General features: G+C 36.7%; 1 pseudogene; it reads left to right on the top strand.

The window, feature by feature from the left end:
- The first annotated feature begins 9,938 nt into the window (after positions 1 to 9,938).
- LOC118012815 lies at positions 9,939 to 10,154 on the top strand (annotated as a pseudogene).
- The last annotated feature ends 14,457 nt before the right edge of the window (positions 10,155 to 24,611 follow it).

The raw sequence follows: 24,611 nt of genomic DNA, 5'->3' as shown, positions 1-24,611 counted from the left end.
CTCTCCCACTCCCCCTGCTTGTGTTCCTTCTCTCACTGTGTCTCTCTCTGTCAAATAAATAAATAAAATCTTTAAAAAAAACCAAAAAACAAAATAGCAACTAAACCAACACAAATCAATATGAGAATGTCAGAAGAATGCACACCCCCTTGATACATGCAGTTAGAAAATAGTAGCTTAAAAAAATATTTTAAAAGGCTGTTTGTCATTCTGTTAACTTGTATGTCTATATGTGTCCTTCTTCTCTGTATACACAAGACTTTAATATAAAATAGGGAGCACTTCCATACACACAGCTGTCATGGTTAGACGTGTTTTATGATAAATGTTTAAGTGTGAAAATAATAAGTGCATAAAATCTGTTTGTAGGTCAATGCTAGAACACTTATGCTTGTTGATTCTTTCCTGGAAAATACAGTTATCCACACATTTAATGGTTTTATTTCTATTTGATTAAGTCATCTTTCCTTCCTTTAATGGTTAGGAAGTTATTTGTCATTTCTAAGTGAAAGCTGGGTGTACTTTTTGAGGATTTGCATATTCTCCTGCTAAAGTCCCTGATTTAAAGAGCAGGCATGAGACAGCTAGAACAACCTGGCCAGGGAAGGTCTGGCAAGCCCAGCTGATGGCCATGCTCAAGACTCTCAGTGACATCTGCTGAGCATTGTGGACTTCCTTATTGATCTTGCCCCAGAGCACTGGCCCGTATCAACCACCCAATGCATTCAGGATCTGATGGATTTGTTTTGATTTATTACTGTTAATATTAGAAGTACCTCATTATTGTGATTTCCTACTTTTGATACCAAGGAGTGGAACCTCAGTATAGTCTTACTGTGATTAGTTAATCTAACCTCTGACTGATACTTTTCCAGTGATGTCTTTCTCCTCTTCCTTCCATGGATTCTACTCTCCTCCCTCTTTACTTTCTCTTCACTACCCTCACCCTCCTCCACGTCTCCTTCCCTTCTACCTACTTCTCTTCTTTACTCCCTTTGTACTTCCTCCCGCCATCTCTCTTCCCTTCTCCTCTACCTTTCTCCATCATTAAATATTTACTGTGGGCTTATCATAGATCAATAAATATGAGACAATTATAGTGCATCATTTTAAGTAAGCTCTGACTTTGAAATGTGTAAAGCTAGAAGTGGTAAAAAGATGTTTTCAAGCAACAGTGTCAGAATTGTTAGAGAATGAAATTAATTTTGATTTCTAGTCTTACACATGCATTTCTTTATAGCATAATAGCTAAACAGCATTAATCATTTTAAGTAAAAGCTGTCAAGTTTTACAGATGTGGCCTTTTATGTTTCCAGATTATTTCAGGGGCCTTTTTGTGAGAAGTATCCTGGCATTTTGAAAAGTAGATAATCCACAGTGACATTTTTTTATCAGTTGGATGAATTTTCAAGATACCATGGAGGCAAAGGTTCACAGTGCTCTTGCAATGTCTTTCCCTTATTGGGGGGTTTGATTTACAATTAGGCATTTACAAGTTATTGGCATTTTTCACTACTTCTTCTTCATGAGTGGAATATGGGTCTACAAGACTTGACATCATAGTCTTAAACATGCATGGGTCCAATCAATTAGATAAAGATAACATGTTATTTTTCAAAATTAATTTGAAAAAAATGCTAATTTTTTAATTGAATTTATTTTACCCTTAAGGGCTTCTCTACTAAAAATTAGAAAGAGAAAAGCTCAAGAACAAATACAGTAACTAGTTTCCAGTAGCAACAGGCTTTGGTTGTCCTCTTACGCTAATGCTTAATTATATTGAATTTCATGGAGAATACTCCTGAAATTTCACATAAAACATTTAAATGTTAATCAGGACACTGCTAATTTTCCTGTTATTTTGCTGAGATAAACAAACAAAAACAAAATCTTTCTTTTAGTCTCACTCTAAAACATGAATCAAGAAAACATAGTAATGGAATATATGTTAGCAGCGAGTGTATCTCTTTCTTGGAGAGAGGGTGTTAGGAGGCTACTGTCTAGTGGGCCCCAACTGGTTTTCCTTCTCCAACATACCTTCCCAAATCCTCTTACACCAGAAACATTTAGTGAGCAACAGAAGGAGTTAGGTGGTCATGTGTATCCAAGAAACCATATGCATCAATTCACTCTAAGCTTCCCAGAGGAATACTGGGAAGGTCTGTGGGGTAGAGGAAATAGTTGTTAAGTAGAGAGCAGATGAGGGCATGCTAAGAGTTTAGGCATCATCCTGGACATCTCTCCCCCTCCATCTCTGGCCCAGCTCCAGGTTCTCACACATTTACTTTTTGAGGATTCTCACATTGTCTTCACCTCCACCACCACCACCCTAATTCACATTAGCATTTCAATCCATTCCCCACCCTTTTAAATCCAAGAACAGAACTATGTCATTTCCTTGCCTAAAATACTTCAGTCATTTTCCTCTACTCTTAGGACAAAGGCACGATCCTTAACATGGTTGAGAAAGACCAGTATATCTGTATTCCTTTTCAGGCCTGGAAAGCCCATTCCTCCCTCAGACTCCATGCTCCAAGCCACACTGGTCTTTGTTCAGTTCCTAGAACAGTCGTTGCTCTCTTCAACCTCAGGCCCTCTGCAGATCTCTCCCTTCTTCCTGGGATACCCTCCTCAGGAAAGGAAACTTCTCTGTCCCCACACTGTTAAGATCTCCCTGTGACACCCCTGGATATTATAGCACTTTCCACAGATTTCATTTATGAATTTGTGTGATTAGTTACTTAATAACTACTCTTTAATTAATGATGTGACAAGACCAGATAATGAACTCCATGAAAACCAAATTATAAATTCATAGTTGTTGTACCTACTCCTAATTTCCCAGAATCTAGTATAATGACTAGGAATTCTAGTTTATGCATATGTGAATACATAACTATCCATGGAAGGAAAATACAAGATAGTAGATGTGAGATATGATGTCAGGCAGACTGGAATTCCAGTCTAGGCTTCCTTGCTATCTAGCTGTGTAACCTTGGTCAAGTTACATAATCATCCATAAACTTAGTTTCCAACAGGGCTAATAACTTGACACATAGTGATTATAAAAATTAAATTAGATAATGTCTTAATAAAGTTACTGTCGGTAATATTATGCCATTATTATACTTAGCTCTATGCTAAAATTGCATTAATCAGCATTCTAATTTCCTTTTAAGGGCAGTTTATGGCATGTTAGCTGAATGCACAGTTAGTATGGTGCTAAAATTGCAATCTCTTATTGGTATTTCTTTGACATTCTTAAGAGCCATTGGGAATCAGGAAGTGAACATGATTTCTGGCTCTCTCTTCTGTAGTTATCTAGCTATGAAGTTTTGGATTTTGAATTTTGTCTACTTTTTTCTAATTGTCTATGCTATATAATTTTGGACTTTGTCTACTGCCTGGCTCTTTTACTGGCTTTCTTTCATACCCACCAGATGGTTGCCAGAGTATCTTTTCTTTAGCAGGTAATTCCTGGGAACATCATGAGTGATGGCATAGCAATTATGCAATGGAGAACCAATATTGAAAGCTAAAAAAAAAAAAAAAAAAGATAAAACTTCAGCCTTTTGGCAATGTAATTTCCAAAAATAAATAAAAAACAAAAATATTTAATAAACATGTGTTGTTTCCAGTTGCAACTTCTCGAAATTCAGGAAAATGTCAAGACTATTGGTAAAAATAATGGTTCTTCAGTCAGTAAATTTTCAGAATTTTCAGAAACGCTCACCTGACCAAATTAAGTCTTGTGTTTTCTTATCTCTGAGTACCTCTGCATGCATACAGCCTCTGTACCTAATCCATCAGTCACCTTTGATTATTTTACTCAGCATGTGCCTAGACTGTGCCAGACATCCTGGAAGGTATAAAAGGCCTCGTATCTGCACAGAAAGAGATTATTGCCTAGTTGAAAAAATAAGATTCCTTTATGGATTAAAAAGACAGCCAGTTAGCAGACAAAATCCAAAATTTTCTAGCACAGATAACTAGAGAAAAGAGAGCTAGCTAGCAAGAGGGCCTTTATTTGACCTTTTGTAAGAAAAGCAGCTTTCTTGGATAGCTAAAGGTACTCTGTTCCCTTCTGATACCCAGGTGTTCTCTCTTCACTCCCTCTCCTTATTTCTACACTTTGTACTACTGCTTAGGAACCCTCCCTTCTCTGTTGTTACTAATCTCCTTCTACTGCGTCCTCCCAGTGCCCAGTAACCTGTAGCAGAACATGAATGCTGATGATAGGGTGAAGTAGCAGCAGAAGGCTGGATGGAAAAGCTCTCTCCCTTGATACGACTTTTCTTAATTCAGCTAAACCCATTCTCCAGGATGGTTCTGAACTAAGAGTCAGCAAACTTTTCCAGTAAAGTCCCCATTAGTAGATATTTATGGTTTCGCAGACCATAGGGTTTCTGTCATCACTACTCAGTTTTGCCGTTCAACTGGAAAACAACTGTAGATGATATGTAAACACAGGGGCGTGGCTGCAGTCCAGTAAAACTATTTACAAACAGGCAACAGTCTAAATTGGACTCACAGGCTATGGTTTGCTGAGACCTGTTCTGTTTTCCCAAATAGATCCTGCTAATAGAGACCGTTAAATAAGCTGAGAATTGGGTTAGCTGGATTTCTATAATGTACCCCAGGAACATTTTATTTCTGTGGAAACATATGGTAGTTATTTGGAAATTCAAATTGAGTTAATCATAACATATAAACTTTAAGTATACAACCACTCATAAGTTAGACACTGTCTCTTTGTCCTGTATAAGCCAGAAATTGCCTAGTATTGGGAGGTTCTGAGGGCTCACAGATAAGGTAACAAAAGCACTGACTATTAGTAATAGATTGCCAAGGAAGTGAGTGTTCTCCATGGGCTCTATAAACAGTATCTGATCTTTGTCCTTTTGCTGTTTCCATGAAGGGTCCATAAAACAACAGAGAATAGATTAGCAATGCATCACATGCAACAGATTAGATGCATCAGGTCTTACTTCTTTTATTTTAACCTTTCTTTTATTCTCCCCACTCCCAGGAAAGGGTTTTTTCTCATCCGCATTGAATTTTCCTGCCAGAGTTAATAGCCCAGATTCACAGCCTCTAAATAAATTAACAACAGTTGGTGATAATATTGGTTTGGGAAGAGAAAAAATGTTTGGCATGCATTACATTAGTTAGACAGATTGGAACCAGATTAAGGACAGAGGGGGTAGTAAGGTGATTTTGAATTGTAGTTATTGCCCTTCAGTACACTTAGAGTAAATAGATCAAATGCTGGTTTTGAAGATAGCAAAAGCCTAGGAAAGGCCAGAATATTGATTTTAGGTAATTTTACTTTTACAGAGAATGGTGATTAGGATTCAGACATAGCATATTCAAGAGGAAACTTTCTTGGGTTTGAAGTGAAGAATATTGCCCTCCCAAGTTTGAAATGTTTGTTTTCCTTTTCTTTTTTTGGTTTTTAGTAGGTTTTTTTGTTCTACTGCTTTATTTTTATATTTTCTTAATTTTCTTGTGGCTTTGCTCTAGTGGTGAGATATTCCACTAGTGAGCCATTAATAAATACTATTTAGTACACTTAATTTTCAAAGAACAGAGATGCTTACTACTTAGAGAAGCATAAAATACTGTGTTGGGCTACATCCTGATAAGCCCATTGTAAACTGAAAATACTCTGTTGAAAATGCATTTAATACACTTAACCTACTACCATCACATTTTAGCCTTGCCTACCTTAACTGTGCTCAGAACACTTACATTTGCCTACAGTTGGGCAGAATCATCCAACACAAAGCCTATTTTATAATAAAGTGTTGAATGTCTCATGTAATTTATTGAATACTATACTGAGAATAAAAAAATACAATGGCTATACGGTAGAGAATGGTTATAAGTGATCAGTCCTTTGCCCTCATGATTGTGTGGATGACTGGGGGCTGCGGCTTACTGCCCAGCATCACCATAGAGCATTGTATGCATATCTAGCCCAGGAAAAGATCCAGTTTCAAAAATCCAAGTACAGTTTCTACAGAATGCATATGGCTTTCCCGCCTTTGTTAAGTTGCAAAAAAAAAAAATCGTTAAGTCAAATCATTGTGAGTTAGGAACCGTCTGTATAAAAATTTAAAAGGTTGTTGGTTATCGAAACTTGCATGTTGCTTTTTTGAGTCAGTAAAAGAAAATTCTCAATTATCAATACTGAAGTGTCGGGGCAGCAGTTAATCATGAAGATTAAGTCATCCAAAATACTCAAGGTGACTCTAAATATTTGGAGGCCATTTATAGTTAATAGTTATGTCTGATGTTAAGAAATTTAACTGCCTGCCAAGGATGCAGTATAAAGAGCTGAAGCAGGAAAAGCTACAAAGTGACTTGCCTCCTCCCCAAACTCTATTATCTTTGGAAGCTACCCTGGCACCATCTGATGGCATCTGCCTGACTCCACTTCAACTCAAATAAGTTTAATTTTCATCCTTTCAATTCTTGGTCTAATCTGCTATGGCCAGTGTGGCAGGATTGTACATATCCACCTGACAGCCAAGAATCTACCCTGTGCATCTGAAAATACAGAGGTAGTGCTATGTAAACTTCCTTCCCTTCTAGCTCTACCTTCAAAATGGGCTGCATATCAAACTAAAATCAAGACTTGTGGAAAACCGTCAGCAGATCAGTTGCAATAACAGTGGCTCTTTTCATGGCCTCACTCCTTGTGCTGGGAACATGAAGAACCGCACCCAGCTGACCACAGGACAGGTAATTCAATTATGAAGTCAGGTTCTCAGACAGAAGACCACACAACTGTGTGTCAACTTCTTTTTGATCTGTTTAGTGAAGCATTGCATTACATAAAAGTCCCCCATTATCTTTAAAATGTCTTTTAAAATAATCATTTCGACCCAGGTCATGTTCTCAGCGTCTTGAGATTGAGCCTCATGTGAGGGCTTTGTGCTGAGTGTGGAGCCTGCTTGGTATTCTCGCTCTCCTCTATCCCTCCCCTCCTGCTCACGCATAAGCTCTCTACATAAATAAATAACCGTTTAAATGTCTGTTCTTTGAGAATAAAATGAAGATCTTTGAGGTCACACCAAATCCTCCTCCGCTCCAGTCTTTTTTATGTATCAGCTTTATATTTATTTTCTTTTTAAGACAATTTTTGACCTGAAAAAAAGTTGCAAAATACTACACTGGCTATTTGTAAGCCAGCTTTCACTGTTGTTAACATCTTACATATAAATAATAATGTGATTATCTGAACCAGGAAAGTATAGTGATATAGTACTACTAGTAATCTTCAGACTTTATTCAGGTTTCACCAATTGTCCCATGAATTTTGATTTTTGTTTTGCTTTGTTTTTCTCATCTAAGAGTCAATCCAGGATTAGTTTTTCCAGAGATTAGCATTTAATTGTCATGTTGCCTTCATTGCCCTCAATCAGGGACTGAGTCTTCAGTTTTTCCCTCTCATGACCCAGACAATTGTGAAGATCACTCATCATTTATTTTACAGTATGTTTCTCAGGTTGGGTTTGTCTGACGCTTTTCTTTAGGTTGACTTTATATCTTTTTTGGCAAAAATGGTGTCAAATCAGGAGTTGCCTGATACCAACATGTCTTACAGCTTAATTTTGATCACTTTTTAATGTGCTATCTGTCAGGTTTCTCCACTGTGAAGTGGCTATTTTTCTCTTGTAACTAGTGTTTTTGTGGGAATTTACTTTGAGACTGTACAAATATCCCGTTTCTCATTCTTTTGCCCATTAATTTTAGCAACCATCAATGATTCTAATTAGCAAAATTCATAAAGGTAACATTTGTCAAGTGGTAATTTTCTATTTCCATCATTCTTACTATATTTATTCATTTGAATACTACTGATAGGAAGAATTGTCTCTTCTCCACCAACCAGTTTATTCAACTATTTATATTATGGATCATATATACAATAAATATTATGTTAATATATAATATAATGTATATATTATATCATGGATAATTATTTTGTTAAATGAATTATAATCCATTACTATCACTATTTTGTTGCTCATATTATTCCCGATTTGGCCATTGGGAGAGCCTTCATGTTGGCTCCTTATAACATATTTTAAAGAGGAAAAAATATATTCTTACGGACACTGTTATGGTTATATAATGCTATGTAACAAACCCAAAACTTAGTGGATTAAAATAACACTGCAGTGTTATTAGTTCTCATACTTCTAGGGATTGGCTCTCTTAGCTTGGTGTTTTTCACTTGGGATCCATCAGACAGTTGCAGTCAGGCAGCTGATAGGACTGCTGAAGTCTTCTTTAGTTACATGTTAAAGCTTGGCCAAGAGTGGTTGGAACAGAAGAGGCTAGTCAGGTATTTTTTTCTCCAAATATTCAATCCAAATGGCTAGTTAGGCTTCCTCATACTATAGCAGTCTCAAAATCGTTGGACATTTTACATGGCAGGTAACTTCTCCCAGACCAAGTGTTCCAAGGGACCCATGTGGAAACTACAAGGTTCTTGATGACCTGGCCTCAGAAATCACACATTGTTACTTCTACTGTATTCTGTTGATCAAAACAGTTATAGACCAGTGGATTCAAGGTTGGGGAATGGGAAGCCTGACCAACCACTCTCAGTGGGGAAATGGCTGCAGAAGAAGGAGAGAGGAAATTGATGATGACATCTTGGAGACAAGCCACTTGTACATACCTAGTATTGATTTAAATTAGTTTAATTTTAATGCCACTTAATACATCTAAATCCTCAAAACTAAGAAAATATTATTTATGTTTATAGTGCTTGTGAATTATAAAGTAAGAAAAGTTAAATGCAAACTAAAAATCCCATATATTTTTAATTAACAATATTAATTTACATGACATTTGATGTTGCTTCATTAAAGCCAAGAATCTGCTCCGGATGTGGTGCGAAATGCTGTGAAGGAGGTTTTTCAGTCTGGCATACTAAGACTTCATCCTTCCCTTAATTACAGAGTCTGTAGGTATAGTGCACATCCTGAGATCATTTGCTGATGGAGGGAAGGGAAGAGGACAGAGAAGGTAGTAAAGCTCATGTCTGCGGAGATGAAATGTTTTTTTAGGGAGTTTATTAAGGTCCCTTAGCATCAGGAAATTACCTTTTTCATGATTCTGTCCCCGACTGACTACTTTTATTTAGTCAACAAGATAATATGTATAGTAGATACAGGTCTCCACTCTCAAGGGAGTTATAGTCTGTGTCTCTGAAACATAAGGAAGTGCCAGCCTGAATTTTCTTTTAAAAAATGACAAAGGATAAGCTTTTTTTCTGAATAAATATCTTTTGAAGACAAATGAAAGCCTGACTCCAGGTACTTTTTTTCTAAGACCTGTGTCATCAGGAGGAGTCTTGTGCCATTAGAAATGCAGTCCTTCTGCTCAGACAAACAAGCACAACTGTTCCTGTCGGATGGCAAGCATCCAGTGCATCCAGAAATCACTGAAGCAGGTGTGTTTATGGTAGATGCAAAAATAACTAGAGAAGAGCAAACAAGCACAAGCTCTTTAATGTTCTACAGAACTCTATGAGAAAAGAAAAAAACTAAGAATATCAAGAGAAAGTATTTCTTGCCATACTTGGGAACGCAGGAGTGGATGAAGCAGAGAAAAAAAGCACAGGACTGTGTAGGGGTGGATCGGGACCCAGAGTTAAAGTGGATGTCCTAATTTCTAAATCGAATATATAATAAAAAAAAAAAAAAAGAAAGGCTCTTCACTTATGGTTTGGGGCTTGGGGGAAATTTATCTGGCAGCTATTGTTAATAAATTGGTCTCTTATTGAGAGTCATAAAGGAAAGTGTTTTGAGCCAAGTGATTATCATGATGTGACTCTGGGAGAGGGACCAACCAATGGGAGGAAGCAGCCATAGGATTTTATTCACTTTGGTGGCTTTGGGAGAGGCAGAAAGGGATGTTCTTTTGTGCAGTGGCAGTATCCTAGCCAATGAGGTTTATCTGAGGCGTGATTATTGCTAATTGAAAACTTTTCTCACTTACATACATGCATGTCTCCTTTTCTGCCCATACCTCCCTCTTTAGTTCTCTTTTTGCTCCTCAATTTAACCACGTTGCCAGGCATTGACTGCAATTGACTAGAGAGAAGAGAATAAGCTTTTTTTCTTCTTTTAAAATATCAGACAGGTCTGGGATTTTATCCCAGTTTCTCCACTTACTAACTAGGTGATATTTGGCAGGTTGCCTGATATTCTGATACCCTACTTTTCTTTTCTTTATGGTAAAGATCTAGTAAGTACATCATAGGATTTTTTTGATATAGAAACTTACTAGTTCAGTGTCTGGTACATTGGAGATATGCATCATATCTATATCTATATCTATCTATTTATATATGGTATTATTATAGTTTATGGTCAATATGAAATCACTTCCTTTATTATAGATATTTTATCTTGAATTGTGCTCTTAACGTCCAGAGTTTTCTTTCCATCAAATAGGTATAAATCTGAAATCTGTTCTCCATATTGCATAATTTAAGGGAAATTCAGATTTCACTTTAAAATTCCAGGTTTTAGATGAAATATATTTTGAAACTCATGTGTAAGGGGCGTAAAGGTTTTAGAAGGAATTCAGAGGAGAGTTATCTAAATAACCAAAATGTTAGGCTGTTAGAACTTTTGGTTCCCAACATTGGCACTATTGGTATTTTGGGCAGGATGACTCTGTTGTAAAGGATTGCCCTGGGCAATGCAGGATGTTTAGCTTTTCTGCCCCTAGGTACTAAATACCACCTAGTCATCGCAACAACCACAATGCTTCTCATTTTTAAATTCTACTGAGAGGAGAACAACCACTCTTAATTGAGAACCTCTGGACTAGACTATATATATATCTATTTATTTGTTTTACAATAAGGGGTATGTTTCCAGATGTTAGGCTGAACACATACTATAGTGCACAAATCCTATACTATACTATAGCTTGTATAGTGTACAAGTATATCCTATAGTATATCCTTAGAAATTATAGAAAAGATAATTTAATGCATAACTTCATTCTTTTGAAATAAGTCCTTATTGAGTCCTTGATGGACCAGATAAACTAAGAATATCAAGAGAAAGTATTTCTTGCCATACTTGGGAACGCGGGAGTGGATGAAGCAGAGAAAAAAAGCACAGGACTGTGAAGGGGTGGATCGGGACCCAGAGTTAAAGTGGATGTCCTAATTTCTAAATCGAATATATAATAAAAAAAAAAAAAAAGAAAGGCTCTTCACTTATGGTTTGGGGCTTGAGTCCTTGATGGACCAGAAATTGCTAACATAAAGGATTCAATAGGTGATGGCAGCAGTCGTCTCAAATATACACGTTGGGTTTTGAGATGGCCTAATAAATGGTGTTTCATTTCCTCCTTGAGTTCTGAATGAATTGAGAAGACAGACAATGGGTTAAGGCACAGGTAATTAAATGTTTTGCTTGTCAAGCTGATATTGGAGAACGTGGTTTATATCTAGGGACAAAGAGCTTCCAAATATGAGAATGAAACAGACTTACCAGCTAGTCGTGGCAACACCAGACTGGGACAGGCCTTCCCACTTCTAGAGATGTGGTTACTGCCACTATAACATCCATAGTATGAATGAGCAGAGGAGACCTCATGATTTCTGCATGCAGGCTCAATTTTCAATGAGATAAAAAGGAAGGTGCTATATTTTGTATACCCATATTATTCCAAATACCCCAATCAATTTCCTGCCCTCCATGGGAGGGACAATGAATGAGAAGAGACAGACCAGGAGTGTTATAGCTGGTGGAACTTAATTCATATGGAGGAAAGAAACATCACAAGTTGGAAAAAATCATATTTCTTTAATTATTACATTGGAGTTAACTGCTACAAAGGCAAGGATGTGGCAAGTCTCAAAGAGGTGGCCATAAAGAGCAGAAGGAGCATGAAGATGGTCTAAGGGCAAATGAAAGAAAGGGTAGTTATCAACAAAACAGAAACAAGTTGACCCTCGTGTATCCCCCTTTCAGAGACGAACCCCAGGGTCTTTTTTGACTACATATTCAGCCCCCTACTCCCTCCTGAAAATGGACATGAAAACAAGCCACAGTGGTTATTTCTTGTCCTCCCTACCCCCCACCCTCAGACACGTGGTGTATTTTGACACATCAAATAGTGCAATAGAAAATCTCAACTACAAACAAATGCAAATAATTATTAGTCAGCAGATATTTAAGGAAAGCCACCATTACCAAAGCAAGGAAGAAAACTCAGTGAATGGAAGAATCTACTACCAGCGGGAGTTAACTGAGGAAGCACACTGAGAATAAATCAGATTTTGATATTGGTTTTTTGATTAAGCATTCTAGCTACATGAATTTAATGAAGCTGTATCCTCAGGGAACTAAGGGAAAACAACTTGTTACGTAGAATTTTATGCCAAACCCACACTACCCTGCTCATATGTGGGAGAAAATAAAACTTAAAAAAATACCAGACATACAAAAACATATAATGCTTTCTAGACATAGACCTCTCTGAAAGAATTAGAAGATGTGCCTCAGAAAGATGAAAATTAATTTAGGAAAATAACTGGATGTAAGAATCAATGCTACTTAGGGATTGCTCAAAGTAAGAGATAAAAATTTAAAAAGAGAAAAAGAGAGAGAATGAATATGGAATCACAAAAATAGTGACTGTGACCAAGAAGAGCAATTAAATAAAGACAAAGAAAAATGCCAGTGCATTAGACCTAGAGAACAGCCAATCTAGGCTAGAGCAGGGGGAAGGAGGGGACATGGAGATCCCATGTACTAGATAGTTTGTGAGATTAGGAGAGAAATTTAGGATGTGAGCAATTCAGCTGATGCAAAATAAATACATAATAGAAAGGAAAAGAGTAAGAAACAGTTTAAGAAAAGACATCTTGACAAGACATATTCTTTTTTTTTTTCTTTTAATTTAGTTAACCCCTGTGCTCTGCCTTGATGAAGTGTTCTGAGTTGCTTGGTGTGGTATGGGGAGCAGGAAGGAGAACCTGCCCCTTTATGTCTGTGTAAGGCTGGGTGCTGTCAGCTGCTTCTCGGGCTCGTGCACCTTCCTTTATCTTCTTTACCTTTATTTCCAGTGCCTTTTTTCATTGTGGCAAAAAACATATAACATAGAATTTACCATTTCAACTATTTTTAAGTGTACAGGAGAGAGTTGTTAATTATTTGTCCATTGCTGTACAACAGATCTCTAGAACCTTTTTGTCTTGCCAATCTGAAACATCAGGCCCATAAACAATTCCCCTTTTCCCCCTTTGCTCAGTCCCTAACATTCCTTCTGTTCCTAAATTTGACTAATTTAAATACCTCATATAAGTGAAATCATGCTATGTCTTTTTGTGACTGACGTATTTCACTTAGCATAGCGTCCTTAAAGTTCATCCAGCTGTAACATATAACAGGATTTTCTTCTTTTATAAAGCTGAATAATATTCCAGTGTATGCATATGCCACATTTTCTTTATTCATCTATCAAGGGCCATTGAGTTTGTTTCCACATTCAGGCTGTTGGGAATGATTCTGCAATGAGTATGGGTGTGCACATATCTCTTTGAGATTCTGTTTTCAATTCTTTTGAATATATGTCCAGAAGCAGGATTGCTGAATCATATAGTGATTGTATATTTAATTTTCTGAGGAATCACCATGCGTTTTTCCATAGTGGGCTGTACCATTTTATATCCCACCAACAGTGTGTGAGGGTTTCCTATTTCTCCATACCCTTGCCAACCCTTGGCTTTATTTTTTTTGGGGGGGGGGGTTGGGAGGTTTAGACAGTGACCATCCTAATGAATGTCAGGTGATACCTCATTCTGGTTTTGATTTGTATTTCCCTGATCACTAGCGATGTTGAACAGCTTTTCATATGCTTGTTGGCCATTTGTGTGTCTTTGGAGGAATGTCTATTCAAGTCCTTTGCCCATTTTTTAATTGAGTTATTTGTTCTTTTTGTTGTTAAATTGTAGGGGATTCATTTTCAAAAAATGTAGCATTACTAGGGGGACTCTAGACCAGTTTCACAGTAGCTGCACTTGAATTGGACCATTAATCATTTTGTTTGTGTTAATTTACCAATGTGGAAAAGTCCATATGGAGGCATTTGACCCATCTTAAAGGCTCTCATGTGAGGAAAAATATTGTGAAAAAAAGCTACATGCAAAATTTCATGGATATCCAATTGATGTAGACGCTCAACAAAAGATATGATTAAAATGTCACCAGTAGACTATCTAGATTCAGGTTACACAAGGTGTTGTCAAGAGCCAAACATGATTTAGTAACTAAAAAGCAATTGTTTGCCACTGAATGCCTAATGACAATATCCGTAACTGCAAGGCCAGATGTTCAGACTCATGTTTTTTTGGTGTGTTTTCTTTAGTTTTTGATTTTCTGAGTGCAGTTAATCATATGCCCTCAATATGCAGTGTTCAATCCATTTTGTTAGCCTTTTATCATTTTAAACAGTTACAGATTATGTCTCCATGGAATGTGCTAGGAATGTCCTTATGTTGCACCAGCCTATGTTTTATGAGATAAACAAATGAGTAATTCAAGCTTTGTGGTGAGTACGTGTGTCACATAACGGCTCAGTCATAATTTTTGAATTGTCTGCAATGCACATTAAATCAAAGTGTCTATCTGAAACAGTAGTAGTATTTCATGAGCTGTGTAGAACAGTTTCTTGTCCTATCTCTAAGAATGCAGCTTTTTTTCTTTCTTTTTCTTTTTTTTTTCTTCTTTCCAGTTTTGCTTGGGGTGTGGTGGAGCACAAAAGTTTAACTTAATCACGGTCAAGGTTGAGGCACTGAAACCTACATGCTGCATTTTTTATTCCTATTGTCTTGAAAGTTTCGTAATTTGTGCATATGGATAGTTTATCCCTGGCTACAGAATATTGTTCTTTACTTTTCTTGAGGTTTTAAAAAGTGATAATAAATCTGAAAGTTTTGAAAAATCAGTAACATAAAGTAATTATGAAATAATATTTTTCTGGCCATCTAAGATGGTAATTTCCTGAATGTGCGTGTGTGTGTGTGTGTGTGTGTGTGAACTATTTCCACAGACTGGGATAAATTTAGATAAGGTTGCTGATACATTTTGTCCTCTGGCAAAACCCTTTATTTGACTCTATGATCAAAATGAAAAATGGCTTCAGAAGTGTCCGTTCAAGTCTATTGCTTTGGGAAATCATGTATAAGCAATCATGGGAAGCTTCAAATCAAACGAACTTATGTTCCCTATGGAGACATTACTTTGTGATTTTTTTTTAACAGCATTTTTACCCATTTGTCATTTCTTTATGGAACAAGATGATCGTGAAAAGGAATATTACTAATTTGTGATGCTGATTGCATTCCATTTCAGCTGATTAAAGCCAGCTGGGACATAGTACCCCAGTGCTGTTTATAAGAATCATGCCTGGCATGTGCAAAGTTCATGAAAATCCTTAGCAATTTGTTAAATAATGTGCCAGGTGATAGCTATGGATTTGTAATATTTTAGAAAGGTCTATCTTTAATTCATGAACTTTTCAATTTCCTTAAAAACTTATGCCAGGAGGGCAAAGCTGTCTGACCCACTTATAGTTATTGCAAACTCTGCTTCCAGTTACTGTTTCAAAGTAGGTTATTTCTCCTGCCTGCTGTGTTCAACATTTTATTGAGACAATTTTTCTTTGACTCTTGAATACCCAGGTAGTTACTTGTGATAGTTATTTCAAATCTCTGTTCTCTCTCATTTTTTTAAATGAGTCCATACTTTATCAGAATCCTGCTCAATAATCAGCCAATGAGAACTATTATATGCTAAAGTCATAACAACAGAAGAACTACCAGAGATTAGGAGGGAGAAATGTCTTTTTAAAAGTATCTACCTTTTCCACTAACTCCCAGATAAATCATAAGGTATGGTAATTGTTAATCTTAATTTGCTAGACTAAGTTTTTCATACTTCTACTATGAAGCCCATAACTAGGGGTTGGAAAGAGTGCTATTGCTATCATGTGCCACTGAAAAGATCTTTTAAATAGTAGGTGTTTCTCATAATTATTTTTAAAAAGAAGTATTTTGATAACTTGCTATGCTCCAAGGTACTAAGGATAGAATGGAGAACAGGGTATATAGAATAGTACCCCTGTGTATCTCTTAACTTAATGGTGAAGTTATGTACTAGACAAATGCTTATAAATAAAAATAATTACTATTCTGATTAAGTGCTATAAAGGAAAAGTTCAGAATAAAATGAATGAGTTTAGTAAAATTGATGCCAGATGAAAGGAACTTGATTGGTCAAGAAGAGTTGTTTATTTCCAACAAAAGAAATGGTATATGTAAATCTATCTGTAAGGAAATTGTTCAGGGCATTGGAATAATTGAAATAGAACTAGTAGCTAAATTATGGCCAGTAATAGAGTTAGAGAGTGGCCTAAAGTAAAGCTACATCAGTGGGGAGGGAAGAAGGATCATATGGAAGTCTGTAAGCCAGTGTACCTAGATTTTATGATGAAAGCAATAGAAACATATTAGAGTGTTAGGTTGGAGAGTGGCATGATTAGATTTAGGTCCTAAAAAGATCACTCTGGCAGCAATGTGGGGAAGGAAATTTTTGTGGGGAGAGACTGGTTTAAGAGAAACCATCTAAGAGACTGTTTTCATAATCCAATGAAGACTTGATAGTGGCTTTGATTATTGACATACCAGTGGAGATGGAGAGAAAAGGAGGTGCTGAAGAGGTATTTTAATACCCAAGAATACCCAAAATTTAGTGGCTGGGGGTTGTAAAATGGAGAGAAGTACCCAGGAAAATACTCAGGTTTCCAGCTTGAGCAATGGCAGCATTGATGCCCCTGAGTTAGTCCCTAGAGTGGAGCAGAACGGAGAAAAGATCATTAATAGGACTTTGGAAATGTCAAGTTTGAAGATTCTGGAAAAATAGCAGAGATGTCTAGTGGAGAATGAGAGCTAAATTGAAAGGTCCGAGTTGCAGATTCAAGCCTGGTAACCATTAGTCTCAATATTGGTAATTGAATCTTTGGGATTGGATGAGATCCGCTGATCTGAGAGATGGGAGAATGTCAAGTGAGAAGAGATGAAGACTTAAGAGCAAGCCCTGAGGAACTCTAACATTGGAGGGTCAATTGATAAAACATGGTATGAGTTTGGGGTGTCATTTAATAACTTTTGTAATTAGCAAGTTATGTTTAACATGGAACAGTAAAGTCATACATTTGATAGAATGTTTTTTATCACCCTCAAATGAAGTACTGTATTTTCACCAAGATACACACAATATTCTGAGAACTCAGGCAAGTGCTGGCCACTAAAGCTTCAGGTTATTTGTTGGTAAAATTAAAGACTACCCAACTGTCTGTGCATAAGCAGAGTGAGTTACAACTTTAGCAAACATTTATACAAGGGATAATTTCCAACTAAAGAGAAAATAGAGTTCTGATAGAAGGAGACACTGGATAAGTCTTGATAGAGTTTAGGAAATAGATAAAATGTAGCCTGGGACTCTGGGTCAAACTTGAGCATGAGGACACTGAGCACATGGGAGGTAAAGAGAAGACCTACAGGTAGCGAAGACAATTAGGAGATGGGAAAGCCTAGAGATAAATTTGCCAATTAAAAGATTTAAGGATAGACTTTTAATAATATCGATAGTTTTATTTTGAGCCTCCCTAAAGCCACAAAACACTAAATGGTTGTATTATTTATTCTTTTTCAAAAGGAACACTTTACTTTAAAAAGGGAAAGGAAAGAAGAGAAAAAAAATTACATAATTCTAAAGGAAAGATGGATTCTGCGTTCCAGTCAGGACAGAATAAACATTCTGCTCTCCCTTACTTTTTTCATCTGCCTGCATAATCCAAATGGAAGTTGATAGGCCAGTAGTTTGCCTGAGACGAACCATGATTGATTGTGAAAGTCCACAGGTTTTCACGTTTAATGTCTCGCTTTTTATGGAGGGAATTTGTTTCCCTTCCCATTTAGAATCAGTTTAGTTTTGTTGGTCCTTCTAGAACCTGACCCAGCTCATGGGTTGAGAAACAGTCTTCTCAGACTTAGGGAATCTAAGCAGTCTTGTTTTTGAAATATTTGTCTCAGGGTTTATGGGGTTTACCTAGATTGGGATCTATGAAATTCAAAATGCCTCTCTTGACTGCAGCCCTCTCCTGAGGCAAATGTTCACCATGGTTCCTGACACAGACTGCTGAGTATGTATCATGTGTCCCTGACATTCAACCCACAACTCATGGACTGGATAGCAGAGCTCCACTTGAGGCTGACCAGACCAGCGCTTCCCAAACTAGAGTTAAGGTTAAGCTTGTTGTGGGAATGTTTTTAAATATGCAGAGGGCTAAAAAGTGTTCAGAAAAAAAAAAAATAAAGTCTTATCTTTAAAGTAAATAACTTTTAATCATTGTTAAACTGGTTTTCTTTTTGAACATCATAGAGGCTTCAATATGTAAATATACATTATGACTTCCTAACAGGTAGATTTGGTATGCATCTTCACTAGCTTTTTTGATGGCAGAATAAACTCTGTTTAACATCTGCTAGAATTGGTGTCCCCTCCAGGGATTATTCCAATAGAGTAGAAATGTTGAGTTAGCCATAAAAGAGACTGGGTACCCTTTAAGTTGGCCTAGTTATGGAAATCAGCTCAGTTGAGATGTCCTGTATTAGTCAGTGACTATTTGACTCAGATTTTCAATTTTTTTAAAGACAGATATGCAATCTTGGAAAGAAGTCAGGAGTAAGTAGAGATGTGGATAGTAAGCACATCAGTCAGAAAGAAACTGAGCAATGAGTATGATGATACGCTAACTTCAGGAAAAATAGGTGGCCTCATCTGAGAGTTTAGCAAGATGCATCAGTTACCAGATGTACTGTGAGACCATTCCTGTTACTGTTGGCTTCTGATCAATAATGAACCTTTGTTCCAGTTCTCTGTGAGGCCAAGTGTACAGGTACAGACAGTGGTCCATGCATCCCAGCCTCCCTGCGGATCCTTAACTGACCTAACCAACCATACTCCTGTTCCTTAAAGTTGGAATGTCTCTGTTGACTCTGTCCTATCCCGGATGATGGCATGGATTTCCCTAACAGAATCTTAGGGGTGAAGAGTTATTCTTCCAGATCTCCTCACATCCTGTATAAATTAGGATTTTGTTTGTTTGTTTTCATGCCTGGCACTCTTTGAATCCTTTACTAGTAAGAATTTGACCTGGATTTATCCTTTTCATTTTTCTAGATAAAGACTTGTAAATAAATACATATGAATAAAAGAATCTTATACCTACTCTGCTGAATATAATAGATGCTTCAACCATATAGAAGCTTCCCTTCAAATCTTTCATAATCCTTATTTACATATCTCAGGAAACTCTACACATGGTTGAAAAAGAGGTATATTTTAGGAGAACTAGTAGGCTGTGGCTATAACAGAAAAGAATACAACACATTTAAATCAATCTCTGTGTCACATACTATTAGAAAAAGGTAATCTTACAGCTATATGGCCTGCTTTTACAGTCTTCCAACTGGGTCTGGTATCTGATGCTCCTCGCTCTCACAGTAATCCTGCTTATAACTACAAGGCTGGCCTTGGAGGCAGAGCCAACATCTCTCTCCCCTCTGCTTCCAGACAGCTATGGGCATACCTCCACTGAAAGATTTTATTACATAACATTATAGTTATTTGTTTATATATTTGTGTTTCCCATGATATTATGAGTTTCTTAAGGGCTAGAGTAGCGTCTGATTTGCCTTTGCATCCCCACAACCTCATCGATCTTGGATGTTGAATGCACGAATATAATAATGCTGTCAGGAAAGAATTCTTTATTCTTGCTATCTTAATTCTGGTAAATGCACAATGCATGACGCTTTCCATTTTAAAAGTCCCTTTTTTAAGAAGGAAAGGAAACTGGTTAAATTACCTGTAGGCCCACTGTTGAAAAGAGCCAATAACTTATATTCATGGTTTCACCAGTTGGATAGATTTTTCTTTAATACTCATTTACTCAAATCCTCTGCTAAGCAGTATAAAGACAACATATAGGTACATTTCGATTCTTTCTGTTATAGATCTCCAAGCAATTTTTATGTTTATATAAATATTTACATATTTTATATTCTCTCTCTATATAGAATATGTATGCTTATAGGTATATATCCAAAATTATAAATAAATATATTTATGTATAATATAAATAAAATAAGACAGAGTACATCTGGCAGATAGGAAATAGCCTCAAGTTAAGAGTTGTGCATACAGGTTCCATCATCACCTGTGACTGGGTTGTTTAGCAGTTGCCTTTGTGGTTATATAACATATTATGAAATCTATAGTAATCATGCATTTTTTTGTAGTTATGAAATATAGAATCAAGGTGGAACCACATTTTTCGAAAAATAGCTCATAAGCTCAGTCCTATTTTTTTATCGAAATTTGAATTTCAGGTCCCTCTTGGTATCTGAACTGCCATTTATTTCTGCAACTTGATCATCTAATCAAAAGGGAATATTCTGAATGCATTTTCATTTTGTCTAAAATTAACAGTGAGGCTTCAAGCAGATGTTATGAGAGACTGGAAATAACTGTTAAATAAAAAGAATAGCAAGGGACTCTGCAGCCTAGCAAGGAAATGGCAAAGTAAACAACCAAATAAAAAAAAAATTTAGTAAGCACCCACTGTAAGTATCTTTAATAGATTTATTTAGAGTGATTGAGTTTTTAATGGTTTGTGAAAGGAGTAATCATGAATGAGTTTCAGACCTCAAATATTTATGCTTTTTAAGAAAAGCTACAAACCTTAATGCTCTTTAGAAGCTTCATGTTCTTATGGAGGGTTTTATTTTGCTGGTGCCAGAGCAATAAAAAATAAGCCAGTTGCCATCAACTCTTACATTGAAATGTGGATGGACATTTAGATGCTGCAAGGCTGAGGATCAGAATGGCTGTGTTACAAAATAACCAACATCATATGATTGATATTTACTTTACAAGGAAGAAAATTATGTAATCACAGCAGGAATACTTCAGTAAGAATAAAGGATTTCTTTTGTAAAGATATAACATCTATATATTCTCCTAAAAGTATCTTAAGACAGGATGAAAAGTATAGGAAATTCCCATTTACTATTGAGAAAAAAACAAAAACAAAAACAGGTATCTTTGTATAGACACAGGGAACTGGGAGGGACCAGAAGTATGGTTAAGATTAAAGCATACTAATAGATAATTCCTAATGCATGAATGCTTTTTAAAATCAACATGAACATTCCAAAGAGTTGTAAATATAGTCACACCATTAATTTTTCTAATTAATTGATCCTCTATGAAGGCAGAATAACCAGTTGTTCAGAGCCCACACTCTGGAGTGAGACTTCCTGGCTCTGAGTCCTACCTCTGCTACATAACAGCTCCTTGGATTTGAAAAGTTAATTAACTTTTTGTTTTTTTGTTTTTGCTTCTATTTCTTTCTCTATACAGTAGGAATGATAATAGAATGCAGCTGTGGAGTGTATAGACTAGTACCTGGCACAAAGTAAATGCTCTGTAATGTTTAGCTCATACTATGCTTTTTTGCCCCTTTGCCTTATCTTATTCTTTCCTGAAAATCATAGGTGTAGTTGTCTGCCATGCACATCTAAGAGGGTAAGAATGGGCATCCATAAAGTACCCTATGGGCATGGCTACTCGGTGATACAGGGAGTTGCTGCTGAAGGCTAGTCTGTTGTAGTGGTCCTGTAGTGTTAATTTTCATTGGGTATCACTGGGCCACCTGGGTTCTTCATCTGAAGACAGTTCTATACCCATAGTGTGAACTCTGGCCAAGGGTACCCTGTCACAGGTTACCAATTTTGCTCAGTACTTTTATTTCTCAGATATATCCCCTTGGGTCTATACATGCCCTCATGTGTTCTTTCAGGATTGATTCCATGATCTACCAATAAATGGCCTAGAACTCCTGCCCCCGCTTCTCTCTTTAAGAATCAACCTTAAAAATTAGATATCTTTTCCCCTTAAATCCTTAAACACCAAGTGTCTGATAACATCCCTTTAGGAGCTTGAACAACAAGGCTGCTCACTCACCCTTCCAAAGGAAAACTATCTTCAAGTCCAAAAAAGGTATCTATGGTGGAGTGTTATTTTAATAGCTCCTGATGAATCTGTCTCATAGCCTACTATCCATGTCCTTGGTGTTGCTCCTCCAACATTGACTCTGTGCTTGCCTGTGTGACTTGTTTTGACCAATAGGATGTTAGTTAAGATGACACAAGCATAGATTTTGCAAGTGCTTGCCCATTAGAGATTGCCCTATTGGATAGCTGCTGTCATCCTTTGAGGAAGTCTTGCACTCTTTCAGGTGTAACACCACATGGAAAAGAAGCCCAGCTATTCCATCTGTACAGCTCAGCCCAGTCTCCAGCTAATCTTCCAGCTTAATGCTGTCCCAAGAGTGAGCCCAGGCAACACCAGGAGAATTGCCCAGACAACCCGTAGTTGTAAGCCTTTGTTTTGTGTGGTTTGTAGGCATCAATAGATAAGCTGATACAGTGTCAATGCCTACTATTCAAACTAAAGTACTATCAAACACCTTTCTTCCTAGTTAAGAGAAATACACACACACACGTGCACACAGCACACACATAATTTTACTCTTTGGTAGCAGACGTTGCTATGCTTGGTTTGAAAATGTACTATGTGTTCATAGGAAACGTAGCTTATAATTATATTTGTCAAAACAGATTAATGACATTGTATGTATATGATTCATTAAATGAAAAATTTGGTAAATGCCCAGGAAAAGATTTTACTAGGTATTAAGAAAATTCAACCTTAAAGAAAATATGTGAAAAGAAGGAAAAATAATAAAATTGATATTTTACAATTAAACATCTTCAGATGTTGTTATGCTTTGAAAATACCTATTTCCCCATTTGGAAGCATCTAAGTATAACTGCAGTGACCATATCCTGTAAAGTTTGGTGGCCATCGGTATACATTCCGGCATCTCCATTTACTAGTTTTGTGATTTGGGGGAAAAGGATAGGCTTTTCTGAGTTTTAGTTTTATCTACAAACAATGACTATATTATCTCATGTACAGGACTGTTATAAGTATTAGATAATGATTTCATCAAGCACGTATTAAAATATGGGGCCCTCAATGCCTTAGTTGTTGAGTATGTTCAGGGCTCTCTTTCCCATTACTGGTTGCCAGTTTTGAGACCATCTAGACAGACTTTAAATAAAACCACTGGAGAGTGTTCTGTTTGAAAAAGATATTTGGAGAAAATGGACAGTCTAACTTTGAGGGCCTTCTAAGTCTCTCTTTTAAGGATAATGCATGACCAATACCAATACCCCCCTCTCTAATCTTCCATCCCCAAATGTTAAGAGTTGTAAGATGAGACACATCATAGGGATGAAATTGCAATAGCTCATGTAATAATAACTGTGGGAAGAGCTGTGATGATAATTTACTCTGCAGCTCACTCTTATTCACACCTGTTAGAACATTTCAAATAGAGAGTAAGGCTTTACCCTGTGTTTCTAACGTCCCCTTGTAAGTGTGCATTTTAATCCTACCACTTATTCACATTTTAGAGCAAAGTATTTCTCCATTTATTCTCTCGTGCCTTTGCCCTGACATATTCCCTTATTCATGGTGATGCCCTCAGGCACCAGTCCTGAGACGTGCCTCTTTCCAATATTTGAGAACAAGTAAAGCAAACTTCTTTTGTGGGATAGAAGACTCTTTAGTCATTTTTTTCCTAAAAGAAATTCTGAGATTCCCACTGAAATTTCCTCATGGACATGTTCCCTGGGGCGGGGGGATTATACACGGTATAAATATATATATTGTATCCAAGGCTCTATTAAGAACCTTATTTCTTTTTCTCTTGTTTTATAAAATTATTCAAAATAGAACAGACCTTTCAATCTCATATAATAGCATCTGCAAAAGCATTCTTGGTGATGATTAAGGGCTGATTTAATTTGTAGACAGTAGATGATTTAGATATAAACTTACTACACATACAAAAAATATGTATATTGAAGACTGGAGATGAATATGGCAAATTAATTTGAGGAAACAATATCTTAAACAATAGTGAGGCTGTTAATGGTTTATGAAAGATACCCTCACAGGAAGCAAGGGGAGTATATTCAGGAAAATGACTCTCAGGTAAGCAGCCCTACTGGCACCATCAGTGACCTCTACTTCTGGTATTACTTGTCACCACCTGGAGGTTCAAGGGAAGCAGGAGCGATCAGAAGTTGTTGTAGACCCATTAAGCCATCTTGTATTCAGGATCCCTTCAGGGCCAAACACAGCATCTCACATTTGGAAGGAGCTTTATGAATACTTGCGCATTGAGTGACGATTTCAACGTGGCTCTAGTAACTTTACTTTTCCAAGTACCACAATTTGGTTGTCAACTTTTGTGAATCATTTATATCGGTGTCCTTGGTTATAAATGTATGGATTTGTGGGTTCTCTGAGTGCCTGCAGCTGTTTACAAAGAAGGCTTTTACTTATGGACATTCATCAGATATC

The sequence above is a fragment of the Mirounga leonina genome, unplaced genomic scaffold (assembly GCF_011800145.1).
Source record: "Mirounga leonina isolate KUSES-001 unplaced genomic scaffold, KU_Mleo_1.0 Mir_151, whole genome shotgun sequence".
NCBI lineage: Eukaryota > Metazoa > Chordata > Mammalia > Carnivora > Phocidae > Mirounga > Mirounga leonina.
Note: the sequence above shows the minus strand (reverse complement) of the source record. Positions and strands in the feature narration are given on the sequence as shown.